General features: G+C 39.9%; 1 long non-coding RNA gene across 5 annotated transcripts in view; it reads right to left on the bottom strand.

Moving 5' to 3' along the window:
* LOC114235163 (uncharacterized) overlaps positions 1-26169 on the bottom strand; it is a 138365-nt gene that overhangs the window by 8437 nt on the left and 103759 nt on the right. For 4 of the 5 annotated variants that reach the window (XR_008554484.1, XR_008554485.1, XR_008554486.1 and 1 more), the window contains 4 exons: positions 23081-23227; positions 22368-22520; positions 20678-20736; positions 20433-20556 (listed from right to left, as the gene is read on the bottom strand). This is a non-coding gene — a long non-coding RNA (uncharacterized LOC114235163). Of the gene's footprint in view, positions 1-13141; positions 13286-20432; positions 20557-20677; positions 20737-22367; positions 22521-23080; positions 23228-26169 lie in introns of those variants that run through there. The other variant, XR_003621344.2, reaches the window with a different exon arrangement.

Raw genomic sequence — 26169 nt, forward strand, 5'->3', positions numbered from 1 at the left:
AGGATGCTCACTAATAGATGTTCTAGAAATATCTGTTCAAATAAAATTAGCTACTTCCCCACCTGCCTCTTTCTTCTACTACAGAGTTTCAACCAAGGGGAATGGCATCATATCTTGCTCCAAATCTCCCCAAACATGAGGCTCATTCCATAGTGTCCTTGATCCAGGACTTCTCTTTGAATAAAGCAGTCTAGAGGGAATTTCATCTTAAATCCCAATTATCTGAGAATAATTTAGTTGCAACTCATTTGCTCTCTGCCAAACAGAAAACTGAGCAATTCATGGAGGCAGCAGAATGCTGGCCAGAGGACCCTTCGTGGCCTGTCTATAGGGGGCAACAGAAGCAGGCTTTGTGCAATTTTCTCTCCATCTCTGTCACTAGCAAGCCACACTCCCATCCTCTGCAATCATAATTGACTCAAATCTTGTCATATTGTTCCGCTGAGACAAGAATCGAGATCATCACAACCACAGCGTTAAAAACGTTATAGGCTTCATAAAAACAATCACATCAGCTATAAAACAGTAGGTGATCAAGGTTGCCGCTCCACTTTCATCATAACTTAGTTTGACGTGCCTGGATGGAGAAACAAATTATAGGTAATTCCTAGCCCACCTTCCATTAGTGTGCAAAATGATACATTGCACCTATTTCCAGGCAGACTGCCACAGTGGTAAGGAGAGAATAAATGTTTTCCAAATGATAGGAAATAGGACTTGAAAATATCTTGCAGGATAGATTTAGAGAACAGTATCTGAAAATTGGAGCCATCCCCAAAATGTTCTGTGGGAAATGGGGTTCAAAGAGATAGCTGAAAAATCTTGATACCCACAGCCCTCATTTATCATGGAAATAGCATACAGTCTTAGAATCTGACACATCTTAAATTGCCCAAGGTCACATCGCTGGTCCATTGATTGCAGGTATGACCTTGATCAAGGTCCAACCTCTGTCTGTAAAAAATGTGCATGTCTTCATCTGTTTAAAAAAAAGAAATCAGAACCCAGTGCTGCTTAAGTTCTTTTAAGGGGTAAATAAGACAATGTGCACACAAGCATTGGCCCTATGCATATAGGAAAGCAGGTTCTAAATCAGTGATGGGCAACCTTTTGAGCTTGGTGTGTCCAACTTCGCCAAAAAACTGAGCATAACTCGGGTAGTGTGTCACTTAGAGGAAAAAACATTATTTTGCGATATTTATAGTTTAAATAACATAAATGTTTCATCCTCGGCATGCGGCCGCCTCAGCGGCCGCGTGTCATCAAAAATGGCACTGACACGCGTGTCAGAGGTTCGCCATCACTGTTCTAAATAAATCAATGTTAGTGACCTTCCACACACATCTCTGCCATTCAAGGTGAACTGCCTCCCAAGCCCCTTGCTCTCACATACACGCAAACACAAAGGACTATAACACTCCCATCCCCACATCCTACCCTTCTCATATAGACAAGCCTCTTGATGTATGAAGGTATACTTACTGGGGTTCTGTACAATATGCTTCTATTGGCCTTTCACGTCAGATATATGCATTTTGCTTCAGGGTATTTTTTTTAAAAAAAAGGTCAGGAACTTAAAAGACCTTGCAAAAGCAACTCAAGATGGAGTGACTCAAATGTCCCAGGCTTCAACTTTTCCATTCTCCGGCCTCCCTAAAAAATTACGTGGATGCCCTGTCATGTCTCATTGCACTACCTTGATCACTGCTGACAGATCATGGAACCATTTGGAAGCTGATGAGGTATAAGTATTATGGTTCAAAACTCAGCAACACAGGTATTACAGTGACAGATGGCACGGCGAGGTAGAAGAGATAGAATGCACAAGGATGTCTGGCTAGTGCACGGCCTATTAATGCAGAGTGACTGGTAATTTGGAGACTGTCAGGAAAAGTTAAACCAATTTCATAAATCAGAATGGGCGGGGGGGGGGGCGTTACTAATTTCATGATAACTATAGACAACAGAAATGTAAACAGCAGGGTGGGGCTGATCCCTGCCTGGTCTCAATCTTTCAATAACAAAGAGTGTTAGTGAGTTTCATTTATTGGGGGGGGGGGGGACACCTCCACAGAATAAATCTATTTATTTCCCTTTTTCCCTTGCTGGGTACTGTCCCTAGGTGGATCCATGTGATACAATTCCAAGCAGAGAACACTGAGGGAAGTGAAAACCCTTGTGTTGCTAGCTGGCACTGGTGGAAAAGCTTGGTGTCTCACTGCACAGAACTGTTCTATCTGGTGGGACATTCCTTCGGCCACAGAACTTCCACATAGGCACTTCCGGTTCCTCAACAGGCAGATTCTACCTTCCTCCCTCCTCTGATGATGGATGTTTTCTCTGGATCATGGAAGTTTCAGGCCTGCAGTTAGGCTTTTGTGTCCCAGGTCATCTTTCCCATATTCATTTCTGTTCCCGTGTAGACGCAGTGGGATGGGTTTCATGCCAATGTTCAGGGACAGAAGATGATGTGGGGGTGATAGTCAACTCCAGGGTGCAATTTGCTTTTTGACTGGTTTATCCTTAGCTTTTTTCATCTAAATACATTAGATAGCTTATTTTTCAAGGGTGAATGATGTACCAATAACTACTGGTGTCTGCACATGAGATTCCTATTTTCCCAGCTACCACTTTTTTCTGGACCTTATTTTGCTAAATGTATACACACACACACACACACACACACACACACACACACACACACACATGACCTCCCCATTTTTGAAGTATAGTACAATAACTCCTTTGCATTAAATCTTCCCAATCAAGGAAAGTCCAATTTTAAGGGGGTACACAGTCAAATAAGGGTAAAAGCGGGCGGTTAGATGGGCAGGTGCAGAGCACAGCTGTAGCTCAGCCTTTCATCTGACACAGAGAAGGCCGAATGCCAGATAAGAAGAATGAAGGGGCCTGCAGGGGAAGTAGACAGGGCCAGCCCAGGTCAGATAGCTTGTGACAGGAGGTTGATGTGACCATACTGGCAAGCTTCAGTCAATCGTTCAGCCAAATCATTTTTAGTACCATCTAGCAGCTTCCCTTGGTATAGAGCAGGGAAAAAATATTTCCAACCAACACTTCTAGTGAGATATTCCTAAATTTTTACTAGGCTAAAATTTCCTTGGTTACAGGCCCAGGTGTGGCTACTAGAGCTTGGATGAAAGCTGGGCCACTTGGGAAAAGAAGTAGAAAAATGGAAAAAAGCATTCTTAGTTTTCTCTAATGTCAATTATTGTTATAGCAATTAATATCAGTAAGTATAAGCTGGTAACGCTGTCGAGTAAAGCACAAAATATGTTTCAGTTTCTTTATTAGTATTAAAATATAACTGATATATAATATTGTGTAAATTTAAGATACACAATGACTATTTGATACACTTACATATTGCAATATGATTACCATCATAGTGTTAGCGGTCACCTCCATCACATCAGGCAATTATCATTTCCTTTTTGTGATGAGAACATCTAAGATCTAGTCTCTTAACAACTTTTCAGTATATATTACAGTATTGGTAACTATAATCATAATGGTATTAGACTCCCAGAACTTATTTAACTTCTAGCTGCAAGTTTATACCCTTTGACCAACATCTCCCCAATTCCCTACCCCCAGACCCTGGTGACCACCACTCTGCTCTGTTTCTGCAAGCTTCGCTTTTTTAGATTCCTCATATAAGTGACCACATACAGTATTTGCCTTTCTCTGTCTGACATTTCTCCTAGCATAATGCCTTCAATGCCCATCCATGCAAATAGCAGGATTTCCTTATTTCAATGGCTGAATAATATTCCATTGTATATATAAGCCACATGATCTTTATACATTCATCCATTGATGGACACCTAGGTTTTTTCCGTATTTTAACTATTGTGAATAAAGCTGCAATAAACAAGAGAATGCAGATATCTCCTCAGTACCCTGTATTCATTTCTTTTGGCTGTATACCCAGAAGTGTGATTGCTGGATCATATTGTAGTTCTGTTTTTAAGTGTTTAAGGAACTTTATACTGTTTTCCATAGTGGCTGAAGCAATTGACTACATTCCCACCCATAGTGCACGAGGTTCCCATTTCTCCACATCCTCACCAACTCTTATTTCTTGTCTTTTTTTTATAGCCATTCTGACAGGTGTGAAATGATAGCTCATTGTGGTTTTAATCTGTATTGCCCTGCTGATTAGGAATGTTGAGTATCTTTTCATGTACCTGTTAGACATTGAATGTACTTTCTGGAAAACTATCTGTTCATTCCTCTGCACAATTTTTATTTAGATTGTTTGGGATTTTTTTGTTATTGAGTTGTATGAGTTCTTTATACATTTTGAATAGTAACCATGATCAGATAAATGGTTTACAAATATTTTCTCTCATTCAATAGGTTGCCTTTTCATTTTGTTGATTGTTTCTTTGGTTGTAAAAAGGCTTTATATTCTGATGTAGTCCCGCTTGTAGATTTTTGGTTTTTGTTTCTTGTGCTTTGGGTGTCTTGGTTAAAAAGCCACTGCCAAAACCAATGTCAAGGAGCTTTCTTCCCATTTTTTCTAGGAGTTTTATGACTTCAGGTTATATGCTTAAGTGTTTAAGCCACTTCAAGTTAATTGTGAGTTTTGTAAGATGTAAGTCCAATTTCATTTTTCTGCATTTAATTTAATTTTAAAAGAATAGCAGCAGGGTTGCTCATATTGAAAACCACAGAAGAGAGAAACCAAGATATGCAGGTCTAGTTAGTTGACTGAGTTTTTAACTGGCTGATTACTATGAATGTTTCTCAGTCCTGTAGCAAGATTAAGGCCAATCACAACCATTTTTTCTAAATCTGATTCTGCAGCTATGTGTGTCTAATAAAAAGACACATTTTTAAAATTGTTACCTAAACAGATCCATCTGTAAAATAAACATAGCTTACCTGCTACTCTTGCTCTAATAGAGAGGATATAAATACATTTTCTTTACTGAAAAAAAATTGTATATATACTAAATAGTCAAGTACCCATCTAAGTATGTTTTCCTATTATTATGCTCTTGGCATGACTTCTACAGATGCTATTCCTGGTTTGTAATAGTTGGTAGGAAGAAGAACATGTTGCCAACTTCTCCAAAGAAGAACTAAAGCAATCTTCTCCAAAACTAAGAGCTAGCAATTCCACACAGCAAATCAACCCATTCAGCTACTAACAGGTACATTTTGTAAATTGCTTTACCTTGAAGAACTCAACTGAGAAATTTGCTATTAAAATTTAAATATTCTATGGGAACTTTGTTGACACTTCTTCATGGCTGAAGTAGGCATTTGGAAATATTTTCCAGATTAAAATGGCCATGCTCTGTAATATTGACTATCGAGGTCTCAGGTAACCATTTTCCATGAATTGGAGCAGATTCTGTTTTCCTTTCCTAGGAAGATCATGTCTTTTCTCAGCCCACCTTCCTAACAGGTTAAGGTTTTCTCCTATCAAGCTTCTCAAATGTCATGATGTGAGGAAGCATGGGACTTGGTTGGAAAGTCTGTAAGGAGGATTCTCCTAGAGCTTGGGAGCCTCTTAGGGGGACCTTGCCGAAGATGGAAGCCCCTGTCTTGACTTTTCCAAACAAGTCTGAGCAACCAGGTATTTTGCTGGAAACTCTATGTTTAGTCTTTTAGACCTGACCTTGTAGAAGCATGTACTTTCTCAAGGATACTTACCCTGCTGATTGTATCTAGAGGTTAATTTTATTTCAAACTGTTGTTAAAATAAAAGCCTAAGGCAGGCAGGCAATAAGGGCTGTTTTGGTGCCTTCTGCCAAGCAGCCCCTTAGCCTCTCTTTCACAGAAACATGTGTCAGAGTAATCCACTCATCCATCGCTCAAAGTCTGCTGGTCAGAGTTGAGATGTCTCATGAGATGTCTACATTATCCAAAAAGCAGCAGAACACTAAAACCATAATAAGTGTGCGAGTATATTTCCAGTCCAAGTGCTTGTCAGAAAGTATAATCTCAAATTCATTGCACTTAGGACTTAACAAAATTTTGATCAAGGGAAATATTTCTGGAAAATTAGCTGGAGAACAAATAGTCTACCCAGTCCTCTAATATTCAAAACAGTTTATCCTCAGACTGAACCATATCACTACAGATAGATAGATAGATAGATAGATAGATAGATAGATAGATAGATGTGTGTGTGTGTATATATATACATATATACATATTACCTCTTTCTCTATACCCTCTTTCTCCAAGGGAAAATTAAACACTTCTTTTACTGAATCACACTGGTATTATACCACCCACACACACTGGGGAATATTACTAAGGAATATTGTTGAGAACATCATTTATGACATATCCTATGTCATCATAAGAATGACCTACAGGTAAAAATTATTTTCAACAATAGATTGCTTCCTTTGAAAAAATGCTTTGTTTTACTTTGCATATATGAATTGCGTGTTGTCACTGTTTTCCTCTTTTATTGATTGCCTGAAAGTTCAGAGACAAATATTGGGACAGTCTCACCAGGATCTTACAGTATATAATCTGTGTTTTAATTTTTCCCCTAGCTTTATCTTTTTCTATATAGGGTGTCCCCCCCAAAAAAATGTATACACACTTTAACAGCTGATAGCTCAATTTTGAAAATGAACTGTATTTTAATAAACACTACCTTTATAATTACTCATAATTATAAATAATTCTACATCTTTTGGGGCACTCTATATATTTCACCTTTTTTCTCTTAAAGGCCCATAACCAGCCTTACCATGACATACTGAGGGAGTTGGCATGGTGGTGAGAAGGGAGAGGAGATAAGACTCATCGTAACATAAAATGAAAAGTATTATTCAATATGTTGAACTGGACATTCTAGCTTCTTAATCAAAATTCTGCCTTTCCATTTAAAGAGACTGTAGGATGATCAGTTGTCCAGGAGTGACCAGAACATCTATGGATCATGGTGGGAGGGAAAAGTAAAATCCAATACTAAATAAATATTAAATGGACAATAGATATAGTGGATGCTTTTCATGTTCCATCCAGACCCCTTCAGCAGGTCACTGCATCCACCCTACTGTGTTGGCTGTTCATGGCTCACAGCGGCCTCCTCCTCCAAAGAATTGCCTTCATCGGAACAGAAGCCACCTCACCCAGATTACATCACTGTCCACCACCACCCATAAGCAGAAAGTGGCCAATGACAAGACTCAGAGTACACAAGGTGGGATTTCAAGGAGGAGCTCAGCTCTATGGTGCAACATGTGCACCACAGATGCCCATGGGATGAGGCTCCACTAAACTTCAGTTAAGACCACATCCTGTCTTCTTCCCTGGCCCTGCCTTGCTTCCTTCACTCGCCTTTTTCTAAATATACCCCCTAACTAGGTTGTTGGCACAAGAATCTGAAAGTCACACTCTGCTCCTAGAGACCCCTACCTAAGACAAAAACAAAGTCCCATTTTCACTAGCCCACACGCGGCCTAGAACAAATGGTTTGCCATGAATGCAAAGACAGTCTCATCTGCTGGCTGATGTACAGTCTCGGTGCCCTGCTGGCTATGGCTCCCCCGCTCTCCCCATCCACCAGGTAACTGTGCACCAGCTTTTCTCTGGCTCCAGCAAAGAACCAGTCTCTCTTCATTGTCTCCACATACCCATTTGCCTTTAGACTGTTCTACATTTAAAAACACATTCAATTTTTCAGTTTTCTCATAGTAGAAAGTTCAACTGTAAAATTTTAATATGTTCACCTTCTTAGGAGAAAAAAGCTTATATCGTTAATGTGCAGAAATTTGGGGTAAATATTGCACTGAGCATTAAACGTGGGCTTCAGGCCTCTTTAGTGTAATAATACTATCTTCAGCTGGTGGATAAGCCCTGGTCAAGACAGGCTCTACCGTAGAGCGAGGACAGACAGATGGGTCAAGTGCTACTTCCAATATATTTCTCAGATGAGCCTGGAAAAAATTATTTATTACATTAAATAAAAACAAGAAGCCATATTGCGGTCATGCAGCCACTTATGAATCAGGCCATCTGAAAATGTGACACACTGACATGTGCATGGACCATCAAAGCAGAGGGCCAGCTCCATAACAGCTATAGAAGACAGCTAAAGTGTGGTGAAATTATAGTTAATTTGGATGAGGGTTTTTTTTTTCACTATACTTTCAAAGATTGAGGTTAAAAGGCAAATGTTATAAAAGCAGCTATGCTGCAAATGTCATTGTTCTGTAGCTCAGGAATCCATTTATGTCCCCTGGACTGGGATCAAAATTCTAGAAACCACAGTCACATCTTTCTGGTGTACAATTTGCCTTGGAATTCGTCAGATTGGACAAAACGCAGTGGCTTAAAATATCAACTTCTCTCATGGTTTCTGTGGGCCAGGGAAGGCTTGTCTTTGGTCCACAAGGTCTGTCTGGGGTCTCAGTTGGAAGACCTAAAGCCTGGGACTGGAATCTTTTGAAGGCACATTCACTCTCATATGGCAGTTGCTGCTGGTTGTCACCTGGGAACATTACCTTCTCTCCACACAGGTTCTCTATGTGGTCACTCTGCCTGGGTTAGTTTGGGCATCATCACAGCATGCAGCTGGTTCCCAAGGTCAAGCATCCCAAGGAAAGCCAAGGAGATGCTGTATTCTTTTTTTTTTTTTTTTCATTTTTATTGATTTTTTTTACAGAGAGGAAGGGAGAGGGATAGAGAGCTAGAAACATCGATGAGAGAGAAACATCGACCAGCTGCCTCCTGCACACCCCCCACTGGGGATGTGCCCGCAACCAAGGCACATGCCCTTGACCGAAATCGAACCTGGGACCCCTCAGTCCGCAGGCCGACGCTCTATCCACTGAGCCAAACCGGTTTTGGCAAGATGCTGTATTCTTTTGATGACCTAGTTCTAGAAGTCACATAGCATCACTTCGGACACTCGTTGTTTCTTAGAGCAGAAGGTCACAAGCTTCCCACCCATATTCAAGGAGAAGAAATATAGGGCCTCTTTTTAGTGAAAGGAGTGTTAGTCACATTATAAGAATAATATGTGGCATTAACATATATATTATTTTTATACAGCCATCTTTGGAAAATATAATATGCCACATCTAGATTACTAACATAAAGAGAATTTTGGAATATCCAGCTCAAATGTGCCATTCAACACAGAAAAGTAATAGTACAGAAAATATTAGCCAAAAAAATGTAGGTGGTAATAAATTATATTATGTATGAGACTCGTGGCTAAGTCAACTTTTTATCTTGTCTCCATGCCTTCAAACATATCCCATCATGTATCTTTTAAAGACTTGAGTTTTTAAAATCTCTGAAGAAAATGTGCCCAGCATGTTCTAAAACTTGTCACCATAAAACAAAGCAAGGATAACCAGTGTTCAATTTTATATATCTTTGACCAGGAAAATACTGTCATCTCCAGGTTTAGATGCTCAGCTATCCAGTCCCTTGCCTAATGAACAAGTTAAAAAATTGTCCCTTTCTGCATTCCAGGTCTTTAATTGAACTGGTCTGAACTTTGTCATAAAAGGTTCTTGGACAGCTTTGCAGTGGGAGGCAAAAGCCATCATCACTTGAGTAGCCACGGTTCCCATTGCCACAGCGTGCTCCGCACTGGACAGGGTGATTCACGCATGGCCAGCCTGGACTCTTTTACACCCAAACAGAAACTTGCAAGAAAAGAGCATTACAACCTTGGCTGCCTCTGCACTGTTCCCCTCAGTTCTCCATGAGGGTTGAAATGGAATGCCTGCCCAGCAGCCTTTCGTCTGCCCTGCTGCTGTTACACTGATACATGCTTTATGCCTGATGCGGTGAGGGAGGGAGGGCAGGCACCACTGAGATGATGGAGAGGTTCCCTGCCTTACCCTTTGAAGCTGCCACGTTCCTATTACACCTGAGCAATCACTGATGTGACCTGTGAAGTGTGACCCAGCGCTGGGTGGGCACAGGCTGCGCATTAAACTTCAGCTCTTATCCAAAGAGTATGTTGGGAGATTTAAAGCCAGAAGTTCCTAATTTAAAGGGCATGAATGCATCACGTTGATCCACCAGACAATGTTACGAAACAACTCTATGACCCATAGACATTTGCAATTAGTTAAGGATTAAGAAGGAGAAAAATTTCTCCAAAGCCCGATATTTTTAAATCTTTGAAATTTCCCAGGGTAGCTGAGACAATAAGCTTTGCTCTCAATAGTTTCAATAGTTATAGTAAAACAAGAGTGCCATTTAGAAATAAAGCTAATGTGTGTCTAGGTAGTTTTATGTGTTGATGTTTTTTAAGAATAACTGCTTGGAGCATTTACACATTAGGAACTGGACCCCAAAGTGACAGATCTAGGCATAAAGAAGACTTTTAAACGAAAACTGACTTTTATAGAGGTCAAATGCCAAAAACATCTATTTCTCTCAGCTCCAGTGAATATTTTAGGTTTAAACATTTAGAAGATTATGGATAAACAGATATAGATTAGCCCAAGGAAATAGCTATAATCTATAATTTATAAAACTCTTTGACCTTTACACATAGATTTGAAGCTAGCCCCATAAGTCATCTTGCTGACAGTTAAAATGATTGCGGCATGGCTGAATAAGCACTCTTTATGTGGAAAGAGTTTGCCAGCCTGTAGGCTGGGGAACAGGTGTATTCCACAGTCCCACTGCCAAAACCCAGATGACTCAGTGAGATTCAGTAATGAAAACAGTGCTAGTCTGTATCTGTCCCTGGCTGATAAGATCCAGGGAAATGCTCAAATATTAAGGTTGTATTCTTCTCCCCTTACTGTTCTCCAAGACAGCATCTGGGTATATTAGAAGTATGGCTTGCTTGCATGACCTTGTGGCAGTGTATGTGGAGGAAAATAAAGTCCTCAAATTTTCAGTGTTCTCTGAAGACTCTGTGCTATAAAGAACTGGTCTCTGCCTTCCCCTGCACTGTGACACTGAGCCAATGGATAGGAGAGGAGCTAATACTCGTGTACTGACCCCTACATGGGGTCCATGGTTCTGACCATTTACCTGTGGTCCTCTAGCATCTTCCCCCTGAAAACCCTTAGCCCTCTTGGCTCTTTTGCATCTTCTCCACAGAGCACTCAGAAATACTCTTGGTCCTCGGCTTTCAAGCACAGAGAATGGGGAAATGGGAGCTCTGCCCAAGCTCATGTCTTCCTGCCTTCTGCCATCACCTCTGTGCCATCGCTCCCAGACTTACTGCAAGTGACACTAAACAGAAGTTTTAGTTCTCACAGGAGCCAAGAGCTTCCCCCTGACTTGTCCCAGGAAAGTGGCCCACTTGACCTTATGTCTTCAGAGGTTCACGACTTCTCTGGGTGTTACTAAAGTCATCCCTCACACTGAGGTCCATTCATTCTCATTTGGCCACTGTTTCTCTCCCATAATCCACTTGAATGATCAAGTCCATAAGGCCTAGATTTTCACATATTATAAAATTCCTTTCTCAACACCAGTTTTCAGACCTATTGTTTTGCTATGAAAGTTTTAAGATAAATATACTAGTATGCATTAAACCTCAAAGCTGGTGGATTTACCTTCAAGACTTTAAAATTTCTGGAAAAGGCTCTTCAGCATCTGTATTGTTTTTTGAAAACTCATGAGGTGATTCCAGCCCAGCCTTTCCTTCCCTATGATATAAGCCTCCTGGATCTGGGGATAGAGTGCTACAGAGACACATATTTTAAGAGGCTAGAGATTTAATATTTATACAACAGAATCTCTGCTAATCTCTTGGCATAGGAAGATATCTGAAATAATATTCACCTAGTATTAATTATCATTCTATCAGGATGCTGAAATTGGGGATGGATATTTTTGCCCTTATTGTCTTATTTTTCAACACGGTTCTTTTCTTAATTAATGCCCATAATTTTTATCAAATAAATAATACCTTTAGAAAGTAAAAAGACAAAGTGTGAAGAAGAGCACATTCATAAAGGTAACCCAAACAGTGAATAATGAAAAGTTGAAGGTAGTCAATAACAAGGGAACAGTTAAATCAATCATGATACAGCCACTTTATGGAATAGTATGTTTCATTAAAAAGCATCATTATGGCCCTAGTTGGTTTGGCTCAGTAGATAGAGTGTCGGCTAGTGAACTGAAGGGTCCCAGGTTCGATTCTGGTGAAGGGCACATGCCCGAGTGGTGGGCTCGATCCCCGGTAGGGGGCGTGCAAAAGGCAGCTGATCAATGAATTCTTTCTCATCATTGATGTTTCTCTCTCTCCCTCTCCCTTTCTCTCTAAAATCAATAAAAATATATATTTTTAAAAGTATCATTATGCAGTTCCACGTAGCAGCACAGAAAATGTTAAGTAAAACAATGTGAATAAAAATTATATTTCTAAAGTATATTTACAGAAGCATAAAAACATAAATATTGTTTACAAATCCCATTGCTTAATATTTTAATTATTTCTCCTCTCCCAAAGTTTTAACTAGTGAATTAAACATTTCAAAGTCATCAATCCCTAAAGGTACAAAATTGAGTGTCCTATGAGATAACAATGACTTACTTGGGGACATATTATCTCTCAGCAGAACAGCACAAATCAGATATTGGCTACAGTCACTTCTTTGACACATACAGATGTGGTTAAATTAATTCAGCTATAGGAAATGTGGGAGCTACTTTGTAAATAGGAATAAAAGAAGAGAAATGGGGTGAATCCAGTGGCAAATACTTTCTTTGTACAGGGGTGAAAATCTTCCAGGTGAGTAAGGTAGGCAAGTCTTGTTTTTCTGTGGAGTTTCAGTCATCGAGAACTTGTATCCACTGAAACAAATTATTATATCAACTAGAGGCACAGTGCATGAATTCGTGCACAGATGGGGTCCAGCTGGCCCTCTCTGATCGGAGTTGATCGGGCCAGGCAGCCAGGGAGAGGGAATGCGGGAAGTTGGCTAGCAAGCCCCACCCCTGATGGGGGGGGGGGGGCTGATCAGGGGTGGGGCCAGCTAAGGGGAGGGGCTTCAGGTGGTTGGCCCGACTGGCCCTGCCCCCTGGTCGAACTCCTGGTCAAATTCCTGGTCGAGGAGACAATTTGCATATTAGCCTTTTATTATATAGGATAATATTAAATTAAATGCCAAGAAGGAGACACTTATCATGCAAAATTTAAAGTGTATTAGGCAGATGAAATAGAGAAGAGGTTTATCCCTTAAAATTAGTGGGTGCAAGCTGAGTCTTGAACAGTTGGGGGGGAGAAAGAAGGCATAATTCTAGGTGTAAGTTCCTCCTCTTCACAGGATAAATAGAAGAGTAGGAATGTGATCTGGCACTAAAAGAGAAGAAAATTTAGACAGATGAGTAAAAAGTAAATCAAAATATATGAGAAATGATGAGTGACTACAGTGTGATTATTGAACTATTAAAGATAGCTTCTGTCATCCTAATTTAGAGTTATTACACCAACTCTTACGTTAACTCTTTTTTTTTTTAATATATTTTATTGATTTTTCACAGAGAGGAAGGGAGAGGGATAGAGAGCCAGAAACATCGATGAGAGAGAAACATCGACCAGCTGCCTCCTGCACACCCCCCACCAGGGATGTGCCCGCAACCACAGTACATGCCCTTGACCGGAATAGAACCTGGGACCCTCCAGTGCGCAGGCCGACGCTCTATCCACTGAGCCAAACTGGTTTCGGCTCTTACGTTAACTCTTATGTCAACATAGAAAGCCCCCATAACATGGATCTTACTGGAATTCTTCAACCTTTGAGGAGGCCACTTATAGGTATTGTGGACCCCAATAGCCATAACATCCTGACAATCACCCCACCCACTTTCCTAACAAGGGGTCTAGTAACATGCCTGTACAAGTGACTTGGTTGGAACAATGGCTAGAACCTTGTCATCTTTCTGGCACTTTTGCCCTATAGGCAAATAGTATAAAGGAAGTGATAACTTTTTATCCATTATAATTTATTCAACAAATATAAGCTGAAGTCTTACCATGTTTAGACTATTCTAACATACTGGATATAGTGGAGAACAAAACGGGTTCCAGTTCTCATGGTGCTCACATATTAGCAGAAAAGAGAAACAATAAATAAGCAATCAAATAAATTTGACAAGGGCTAGTTTCACAATGCGGAAGAGAAGCCTTCAATAATTTCACCTTAAAGCTAATTTGAGGACACAGTCAACCATACTGATCACACTATGCCCTTTGGATGGCAATATCTTAAGCAGGTAAGTATGTGTGAGTATATGCATGTATGTGTGTATTCAGTTACTATGACAGAATCATAACTTCGCTATGAATTTCAACATCATCATACCATCTCATACCAAAACTGCTCCAGTTTTTCTGATTAGCAACCTAAGAGGCTTTGGAAGAGGTACTGTGCAAGATACCAGGTGAGTAGTACGTACTTCTATCCTCCACACACTCAGGGTCTAGTGGTGGAAACAGGCAAGTTTATACATAGCATAATAATAGAAGAAAAAGTGTGAGTCCTAGAAGAGAGGTAAATTCCAACTGTCACGAAAGCAGTGAGGCCAAGAGTGGTAGAGAGCTAGAAGCACAGCCACCACTTCTCCCACATTTCTGGAGCCCCAGAAAATGTCAAACTGACAGAATCAGCATCTTTCAACAGCCCAACGTTAGGATCATTCCTTCCTACTGGGTCTCCTTCCTGTCTGTAGATCTAGAATTGATCCAATAGATAGATCTAATAGAGTCAATAGCTAAAGTAGCAAATTGGAAGTTAATGGGACTAGATTCTTCTAGGAAATTTGGTAAATCCTTCACTCCTGTTTTTATTTCTCCATCTACAAAATGAGGCAACAGGTTGAAGCCAATCCTCCCTTATGTGGGGAGGAAAAGGGAAGAAAACTAACAGAGACTGACCTCTTATTTTACACAAGACCCTGCATTAGACCTCATATCATGTGTCACTTAATCTTCACAACATCTCAGAGTGGTGGAAATGACTCCATTTTTATAGATATGTTAAAAGAGGTTGAGACCCTTGCCAAGGTCACACAGCTGTACGAGAGTCAGGATTTGAAGGCTATCTGTCTGCTCCTAACCTCTGTGCAGGTAAGCACCCACCCACTAGAATAATTTGAGCTCCTTATTAGAAAGGCATTATGTGGGTCCAAGACATGAGAAGCAATATCAGCCATGTGAAAAAACTCTGTTATAAATGGGAATAAAAGGCCCTCTGTGAATTTTAATTTTAGGACATAATCATCAAGATAACATATGTTTTATACTAGTAAATATACAATTTAAAATAATTTTCTACTAGTAAATTTTGTTTTAAGAAGTTTCCTATAATTATGTCCACGAAAAGAACACTGACAGAATTACATAACCTCTGAAATGAAGGAAGGGTATAAAGAGAACATTGTTCTGCCTGGAGGGGAAGCAGAGTGTGTTAAATATTCACACACCAAAGAGTCTCTGCAGGGGCCAACTTCTCTCCCTCCCTCTCCAGCTCCTCCCACTCTCCTGCTATCCTGGGTCAGCAGGATTCACCTAGCTCTTCTCAGTTCCTTTTACAACCTAGCTACCCCTCCATTTTTCTCTCCTGCACTGTTGTTTAAGGACCTAGAGTATCCACGGATATAGAAAACTTGATGGCAAATGGGACCTGAATAAACACAGCCAATTACAACCTGTGTAATTATGAGCCAATTATTTCGACCCTCTGAGACTCAGTTTCTTCGATTATAAAAGGAGAACATAATATCTACCTCTCAGTGGTGATATGATGATGGGGGGGGGGGACAATTCTGATGTTTGCAGCTCAGGAAATGCTTTCCCCTTTCAGAACCAAAATTTCCAGGTAAGAACCAAAAAGACTGAACATGTCACTTCTACTTCCTGTTGTTATCCTACTTATCCTCAGCCCTATGCAGAGAGGAAAGAAGGTGGCAAGGTTTTGGTAAGTGGAACACTGGTTTGCTGCTCTCAAAATTGGCAAAGGCAACCCTGGAAATTTGCTACCTGAGAAAAATTTACTTTGTTGATTATGGTTAGAAGCCAACTAAGTCTTTGCTCCAACACTTGGCAGCCATATGACCTTAGATAAGCAAGGTCATATGTCAATCTGTAACTTGCAAATAAAACCACTACTGGCCTAGCCTCCCTCAAAAAGGGAAGTTGTGGTGTCTGATGGCATGAGGGACGCAAAGGCACCACCTATGCTCTAGTCATAACTTTAAAATGATTGGAACTGCCTGGGGGCAGAAATTTCAGGAGAAGGAAAAGTGGACCTGTTCCCAGTCCTGGAAAGCAAATTACTTGTACCCCTGAAGGCAAAGAGTAAGTCAGAATTCAAATTCTTAATAAGACAGATGACTTCCAAACCTTTTCTCACATCTACGTCAGTACTGGTTCTCCAAAGACAGTCTGAAGCTCACTTCATAATTCACACTCTCTACTTTTCTTTTATACAATGCTGATCAATGCAGCCAATGTAATTTCAAAATCCATAGAGGAAATAAAAATTAGCACTCCAATTACATCTTACTACACACAAAAACCTTCAAGTCAGGAGTCTTACTCATCTTTTTATCCAGTATTTAACACAGTCAGTACAAAAATAGAATCTCAATAAAAAATTGCTGAATGAGTGACTAAATGAAAACACATGTGTGTGTGTGTGTGTGTGTGTGTGTGTGTGTGTGTGTAGTTGATATCAGTGTGATAAGCTACCAAATGTACATACTTCTTATAGCGCTTGTGGGAGCACTTATTATAAATTAATAAAATGTTTTAAATGAATCAAGAATTTTCATTAAGTACAGTTGACACAATTAAAGAGAAAAACAAACATTAATCATACTGCTTACTCCAACAGTTCTTCAGCTTTTCAAGCCTTAATTTCACTTCAACAAATTGTGTCCTTTCTCTATAACAAACATACAGACCTTGGCAGAGGAGCGGGTACCAATATCGCCATTGCCTGTGGAGCATTATAACCATACCAACTACCCAGCCAGTCAGCTCAGACCTCATGCCCCTCACAAGCTTAAGGACCTCATGCCATAGATTTTAACACTTTTTATGAGGATGAAATAAATCATGGCAATGCCAGGCCAGAAATTCACATGGTACACAAGCTTTACAATGCTCAAACCCAGCATCTGTTCCAGGGAATGCTGCCTCAGATGCTATATGTGAATAAAGATGTGGCCCTCACTGTGCCCATGTGGAGTACAAACGCCCTTTGACTATGTAGTGGAGGCGCTGGCTAAATATATCTGGCCACCTTTGCATTGGAAAACTTCCCCAGCGCTGAGTGGGAGTGGAAGCCATTCAATTACACTCACCAGTTCAAACCACTTGCTGTGTAGCAACCTGCATGTCCTGACTACTTTCTATCCACCAAGGGTAGAACCATAAGATAGAAAACCAGTCCCATTTCCCTTAATTTTTAATTGTACTTTTTTTACTTTTATTTTTCATTTACTCTTCAATGCATCATTAAAATTGTGTGCTGATATTTTCAATTTACTCTCTTAGTGTCTGTTTTCTTCTCTGCTATTCCTCTACTGAAAAAGTAAATTCAACAGCTCATTATGTTGCAGAGGGAAGAGACCAATTTCCAGCTCTCACTTATGAAATATGACATTGAGTAGGGAATGTTGCTTTTAAGAAAACGTGGGCAGAGAAGAATCAAGAGAACATGAATCCTGAGTGGGCTAGCCTCTGGTTGTGTAAATGTAACAGTGTCCCAATCCTTCTGTGCAACACTGAGGACTGCAAATGAAATGGAGCTTAGTCGTTTGTTTTTATGATTGATTTGACCTTCCTACACTCATTGCTTGATGATACTGAAAGAGATGTAAGAATGGGATTTGGGGGAGTGTCCTTTGTCCCAACAAAAACAATTAGAAACACCTTATGTAAATTTTTTATCAGGTTTTCCTTTGTCAGAACCTTCAATCACTCAAGCATTCATTCATCACTTTGGGTCAAATCCTTAGTTGGGGGGAGATATATGAGACAAGGTCCTTTCTTTCAACTCAAGTGGGAGAAACAAACACATAAAATAATAAGATCATAGAGAAGGAGTACTTAAACTTAGCTAAGAATTAGGTATGACTTCTCAAAGGTATTCATGTCTGAGAAGTTCAAATCTCCTTATCAGCACCTCAAGGAAATGACCTTAGACATGTAGCAGAAAACCTCTGACATCAATTTGCTTATTTGTAAATTTGAGATGATTATACCTCCCTGACAAGGTTAGTGTCAACAGAAATGATAGATGCTCATCAAAGTGTCACAGGAGTGTTACCTATAGTTAATATCCTCCTCTGATCTTTGCCACCACCTTCCACACAGAAGCAAGTACTTCAGAAAGTGTAGCACCTGTTCATACAGCTTCAATCATTTAAAGAAATGAATGTATTAGCACAGTACCTAAAATTCAATATCTTGAAAAACTTAAGTGCTTCTTATTTTTGTTCTAGCCTTGTGCATTTTTTTTAAAGAAATGAACCATGTTTTGTTGAGGGCAATGCTATCATATTCATCTACACAAACCCAGTCAATATGCATTGATTTGTGCTCTAACATTCATAAAACAATGGCTCAGTTTAAAAGTAATCTCTGTATTTGAGTCTTTTTTATGCCACAAATGAACAGCTAATAGAACTCTAGTTAATAATGGCCACATCCGAGAGAACACTAATGCAACAGCCTGACTGACTGCAAGGAGCCTTGGAAGAAACATAATTCATGTTATATTCTCATAGCAATTTATTTTTTTCCCCTTACATTTTTCTGGGACCCACTGTTGTGTAGACTGATAAACTGGGTAATACTGGGAAATGCAAAGTATCCTTAGATGAATTCACACAAAAACAATCACAAACTTTGATATTGCTCCCTTCCCGGGGTGAGATCTGTAACACCACTCTCTGGATAGGGGCCAGCCTGTCACTGCTTTGATCAAACAAGTAACATTCTGTGTTCTCTGAGGCTAGGTCACCAAAAGCCATGCAGTTCCACCTGGCTCTCTCAGAATCCTTCCTGAGGCTCCCTCTTGAAGCGCTCCCACTGAGAGCCCAGCCACCTCACTACAGAGGCACCTCCACAGGGAGAGGCCACGTGGATGTGCTCCTCCTGTCAACAGCTCCAGCTGAGCCCAGCCTTTGCATCATCCTGGCCCATGTATCAGACATAAAAATAAAGAAGTTTCCAAATAATTCCAGCCCCCGATCATCTGAGCCATTGCTCAGCCATTTAAGTCTTTCCAGCTGAAGCCCCGGATTTTGAAAGAAAAAAACATCCCCACATAGCCTGTCTGAATTCCTAACCCATGTTTGTTATTGTAGTGCATGTTGAGATGCTTTCTTTTGCAACAATAACTGGAAATGGTGGTTCATAAATGCCATAAATGGTAGCGATTAAAATATCTAACATTTAGGTAACCTAAAGAGATATGTGTTTTCATGCTGGAAGCTATACAGAACTTGTCTAAATAAAAAGGGAGGTTTCTGGAGATCAAGGTTGATCGCAATACCAATAAAAGTTTTTAATGAGATGCTGGAATAACTCATCCCCACCCCCCATACCTTAGGATGCACACATAGTATTTTGACTGCATTTGCTAATTTACCAGTCAAGTCAGAAAGACAAAATATATAAAAATCATCATTTTTTTTACTGTCTTGTCTTGGTCAGTTCAGTCCCATCCTCTAGATATGAGAGATGAATTGGAAAGCAAAATGCAGGTGAGTGGCATTATCTCTGGTAACTATAATGTCAACCCTGCTGTTATAAAACTACTTAAAAAATAATATCATGGGTTCTTCTCAATACAAAGGAAAATACAAACTGTAAGTTTTTAAATTTCAAATCTTAATACATATTAAAGGACAAAGACCACAAAAATGTAAACTAAATAATATTCATAACTGCAAAAATCTGTCTTTTTTAATGAATAAAATACCTTTTCGTTGTTAAGACTTCCCCATAGCCTCAGTATAACTCAACATTTTTTCCTAAAAGACTTTTCATTATTAATTAACTTTCATAAAAGCAGAAGATATCTCCTTGTGCACCGAAGGTTGTAATTTTCCAAAGCTTTGACTTTTGTTTAATACCCCGTAAAGAACATTGTATATTTTTGCTGAATTTCAAAATGCTACCATTCTATGAGGGAAAGAACTAAGTGCTAAGTGAAATGTGAAACCAAAGTCTTCCTTGGAAACATGCTCCTCTGAGAAAAAATTAAAATGTGCCAAATATATCCCTACAAATAAAGAAAGGACGTTCTTCCTGATATCTACTCCAAGAATAACCTCCCTGGGGAGGATTTTGAAAAGATTTGAGCATTTTAAATGCCCTGAACTAAATTAGTTAATTAAAAATATGGGTGAGCATAGTCCACTGAGGTTAAAGGGAGAAGAATACTCAGCAATCGTTTATAATAGTGCGCTGTTCAAGGATTTCAAGATACCTGATTAACAGTGGCAATTCTCATTTAGATTCATTATCTGATGGAGCAGAGTTGTTATTGATCCCACAGTTGACCTCACTGCAGGCTTGGGGTGTGACAATAATAATTTCTCCATATACGGTGCCTGCAGTCATTGACAGGTTGAACAATGATTAGATGAAACAGATGATTAAAGAGCCAATCCCCAAAAACTCTCATTCCATTTCTATTGATGTTTCAGACTTCCCGAATGCTTCATTTCTTACCTTTTCATCCTTCCTTCTTTATTTCTTCCTTTCCTTTCTTAAAATGATATATTAAGTTTCTGAAAAGGAAGTTTTAGTAGAGTTAAAATTGTTCGAAATCTTTTCCTCTACCCCCTTAGATTCAGTGACTGGGGGAATGCAAATTTAACTGGCAAATGACCCATCAGCAGGAGAAAAAGAATACAAGTGTATTAACAGTTTGCATGCACAGTTCACAGAAAAGAAGTGAAACTCAAGCAGATAGACCCAGGGGCTTATATTTACCATTTTAACAAAGGGAAGTAGGTTGGACTTTGAGGAACAATAAATTGTAGAAAAGTGACTAGGAAATATGAGGAAAACTAGTGGAGAAGAAGGGTTATTTTAGTAAGGTTTGGTAGCGCAGGCTCAGTGCAGAGTATAGCGATAAGTGTTGCTCTCCTATTCCTGGTACAGGGCAGGGAGACACCTTCACAAAGAAAAAGGCATAACCTGCTGTTAGATCAGGGGAGGGCAAAACACTCTTCCTATGTCTTTTGATTCTCATTTGCCTTCCACTTAAAATAATCCTTGTGCCAAAGTGGCATATTTGGGGTTGAAAAAATCTGGACCCCTTCAAAATTCTTACTTTCACTTCAACATATCTTAATAATAGTGACTAAGAATGTCTCCTATATTCACTATATAAAATGGCAATTTAACACAAGGGGGGGAAACTTGACCAAATGGTCAGTTTAAAAGACTATAATTTTCATGAATAATGGAATGTAGACAGGAAATCAATGCTTTCAGAACTTTTTCTACTAAAAATTCATGAAATGTCTGAGAGCAATAGGCTTGAGCTACATCAACACAAAGCTGAAACATTTGGAGGAGAAGAACAAAATGCAAGCAATTATCCAGATACCTTGTCTACACAAAATTCAGCCATCCAGATGTTTGCTTTTCCTAGATCAAACATCTAAATGATTGATGGAATTTCCCTCATTTCTACTTGTGTATGTGAACATCCCTTACCTACTCTTATTTTAACAATGAACACATCCCCTGAAGTGGGACACTAATCTGTCTCTTCTACCCAATTCTTTCTTCTTTTAATTCATGTGTATTTTTGTAAAGAACCAATTAAAGAAAAAAAATAGTAAATTGTATCTTCTTATTTTAGAGTAAAGTAACTTTAGAGCAATGGCTGGGTGGTTTGAATTTTCCTTGCAGCATCTAGCACACCAGGTGTAGTCAATAAACATTAAGCCATCAAATAAATCAGAATTCCAAACTGTGACCTGCATTGAAGAATATGTTATAGTTAGTTGCTTTTGCAGCGGGGTGAATTTTGAAAAAAAGACTCAATTGATTTGCTTTTCTCAAACCTTAATGTGCATACAAATCTCCTGGGGATGTTGTTAAAATGCAGATTCTGATTCAATAGGTCTGGGTTGAGGCCCTAGACATTGCATTTCCATCAAACTCTCAAGTTACACTGATGTTGCTGGTCCATAGCTGAGTGGCAGGTAGGTTTATTATTGCCAAGGAAAAAAGACTAAATCTGCCCCTTCACCAATTCTAAAGAATATCCATTGTAAACAATAGTCCAAATATATTTAACTAGAGGCCAGGTGCACGAATTTGTGCAAGGGTGGGGTACCTCAGGGTGGCCTGTGGGGATCGGGCCCCCACTCTCACCCGCCTTGGCCTGGAGCCACCCGCTCACCTGCTCTACCATCCTGCCTTGGTCCCACTCTCGTTGGGGCCACCACCTGCTGCCAGCACTGTGTCGCCGACACCCACCATGTTCTGTGCCACCCCCTGATGGTCAGCAAGCGGTTGAACTCCCGGACTCCCAGTCAAACTCCTGGTCGAACAACTGCCCAAAGGGACAATTTGCATATTAGGCTTTTATTATATAGGATTATTAAAGGACATTTTTAAATAAAACATTACTGTTTTTAAGTCTGAAATTTTTTTAATATATCTAAACCATCAAGACATTTAAAAACACTCTCAAAATAGATTCTGTAATCCAAAATTAAATGGGCTAATTACCTAGGAAAAAATGGTTTACAAAATACTAATCAGATAAGAGTTAATTGGAGGAAATAGCCAAAATAATAAGAATAATTTAAAACTAGATGTAAAAATATAAACCAACAGTTACTTTAGTACAGGTCTTGAAACTGCCTCCCCCCACCCCACCCACAAAAAACAAACAAACAAACAAACAAAAAACAACAACAACAAAAACTCAGTTTTTTAAGCCTACTTATAATAAGAAAAATGGAATTATAAAATAGTTACAAGTCTAGAATAATAAACATCATAAATGCATTCATGATTTCAATAGCTTAACAGACTGAATGGCCAATTTTGAGAAAATCTTTATGATTCAAAATTATATAAAGTGATTTCTTAAATTGTTCCCTTTACCTTTCTAACACAATCATCAGGTAGTGTTTCAAACAGAAAAATACGTAGATTCATTTAATCAGCATTTGACTCAATCACTTTGGGAAAACACTGTGCTTGTCACTCTCCAGAGTTGTATGCTGATCTGACATGGATTCTATCATAAACCTTGTAGAGTAATAGAGAGAAAATATGCAAGCATAAATAACTACAATATACATTTAAAGTGTAATTGACAAAGCCCTTGGAACTAAGTTAAGAGGCAGAACTGTGAATCAAATCCAGCTGGTTGGAATGCCATTTTCAAATCAGCTTCCGATTTATTCAATCCTGAAATTAAAACAATTACTTACTTGGCTATATCTTCACAAAGACGAAAAGAAACTCTAGATTTGCATGCTTCTCTTAGAACATCACTTTGTCATGCAGGGAATACTGATTTTGTGTGCATGCTAATGTAAATCAGATGTCAGTTGGGTACCCCTCGTCTCTTTGGAGATCTCAGAATAACTGTCTTTAGCTCTCAACAACTCCATGACCCAGTAGAAGGCCAAAGTATGTCTCTAAAGTTTCTGCAAATTTCCATGGTTCTATTTCTCATGGCCTCCTTTGCCTTCTGGGCTTATGGTTTCTCTATAACACACTACATTAACCTAGTCACAAATGAGGCTCAGTTTACCCAAAACAGGTATACTCTCCCAAGTTCTTAAAAAATGTTATGAGGAAATGAGAAGGAATTACTTCAGAGCAAAGCAAACAATAGTTGCAATTACGCTACTGTGTTTTTTAAATATTTGTTGTTTCTCCAACCTGTGAATTTTCACTGGCCCCCATCTTCTTACCATCTTTTGGCTCTTCACCCTTACTCCTCCTCCCTTCTCTTTCCTCTTTCTATCTTCTCACCACCTCTCTACTGGGTATTTGGACCACAAAATTCTTTCCTCTATGCTCATAAAAAAAAAAAAAAAAAAAAAAAAAACCTTTCCTCTTGCCCTAACTTCTTGGTATCACCTAATATCCTTAACTGTGATATACCAGAAGTGCTTGGAATGTGTGGGGGCAGGGGAAGAGGGGAGGGCAAGGGGAGGACTCTATTCAATCTTTTTTCCTATGAAAATAGAGCATGCTTTCAAAGGAATCCAGTTGAAAATAATATTCTGTGCCTCATTATGCAATTAAATAGCTCAATTAGAAGGTAATTGCATTTACTCAAAAAGAAATGATGGCAACTTGGTCTAGGGTGGTGGCAGTGAAAATAGGGGGGGAAAATGGACAAATACAAGAGATCATTAGGAGTTAGAAGCCACCGGTATTGGTGCTTGATTGAGCAGGTGGGGATGAAAAGGAACAATCAAGTACAACCCCTAGTTCTCTGGCTTAGGCAGCTGGAGAGTTGGTGGTCCCATTTATAAAGAGAGTGAGTCTTAGGAGGGAGCAGGTTCAGAAGGAGCATGATGAGATTGGCTTTGGAAATTCTGAATATAAAGTGCCCATGAAACAACTTCTGGGAGCTGCCTCCTAGACCAGTGATGGGCAACCTTTTGAGCTTGGTGTGTCAAAGTTCGCCAAAAAACTGAGCATAACTCGGGTAGTGTGTCACTTTGAGGAAAAAAACATTATTTCGCAAATGTTTCATCCTCAGGAGCAGCAAATGTTTCATCCTCGGCACGCAGCCGCCTCAGCGGCCGCGTGTCATCAAAAATGGCTACGCGTGTCAGTAGGTTCGCCATCACTGTCCTAGACAGTTGTATGTGTGAGTATGGCACTCAGAGGGACAGTGACAGTGAATACAGGCTCAGGCTTTGGCTTCAGAAATATCTGGCTCCAAGTCCTAGCTCTGCCATTTAACAGGTGTGACCCTTGGGCAAGCTACTGAAACTCTCATGCCTCGGTCTCTTCATCTGTACAAGAATTACTATTATACTTCTACTAAAGGTGCACTCAGGGGGTCCCTCAGCCCAGCCTGTGCTCTCTCACAGTCTGGGAGCCCTCAGGAGATGTCTGACTGATGGCTTAGGCCCGTCAGTTGGACATCCTTAGTGCTGCCACAAAGGCGGGAGAGGCTCCCGCCACCACCGCTGCACTTGCCAGCCATGAGCCCGGCTTCTGGCTGTGTGGCACTCCCCCTGTGGGAGTGTACTGACCACCAGGGAGCAGTTTCTGCATAAGGTGTCTGTCCCCTGGTGGTCAGTGCACATCATAGCAACTGGTCATTCAGCTGTCAGGCCAAAATAGGCTCTCCAACATCCCCTGAGGGGTCCTGAATTACAAGAGGGTGCAGGCCAGGCCAAGGGACCCCACCAGTGAATGATCGGGACCAGGGAGGGATGCAGGAGGCTGGCCAGCCAGGGAGGGACAGGGGGAGGGCTCCAGGGCATGTCTGACCTGTCTATCTCAGTCCCAATCCACCGGACCCCAGCAGCAAACTAACCTACCGGTTGGAGCGTCTGCCCCCTGGTGGTCAGTGCACATCATAGTGACTGGTCGACCCATCAACTGTCTACCCCCTGGTGGTCAGTGCATGTCATAGTGAGTGGTTGAGCAGCCTTAGCATATCATTAGCATATTATGCTTTGATTGGTTGAACAGACAACCACTTAGCATATTAGGCTTTTATTATATAGGATGTTGTGAAGATATCTCAGGATACCATAGATAACATATATGAAGCTCTCAGTGCAGCTTAATAAAAATAAGTAATTCAAAAAATATTTATTCAGTACCTCCTATGTACCAGATACTGCTGTATAAATATATATGTACTCATTTAATCTTCACAACCTTATATCATTGATACTATTATCTCCATGTTAAAGATGAGGAAACACATGCAGAGAAACTCACAAAGCAGGAAGTGACTGATCTGAATCCCAGCAGTTTGGCTCCAGAGTCTACATGCTTAACCACAGCACTGGAATTTCTCTTAATGATGTTAGCTAAAATCCTAATTACAACTTTGGAAGTCACCAGAACATAATGTGTGAGCATGTGGGTAACTAAAAATTGATACTATTAATCATTTAATTTTATTGAGTGCTTATTCTTTTAAGACATACTAAATGTTTTATATAGATATCTCCTTAAATTCCCTCAATGTTCTATGAAGTAGG

Source organism: Eptesicus fuscus, chromosome 18 (genome assembly GCF_027574615.1).
Source record: "Eptesicus fuscus isolate TK198812 chromosome 18, DD_ASM_mEF_20220401, whole genome shotgun sequence".
Taxonomy (NCBI): domain Eukaryota; kingdom Metazoa; phylum Chordata; class Mammalia; order Chiroptera; family Vespertilionidae; genus Eptesicus; species Eptesicus fuscus.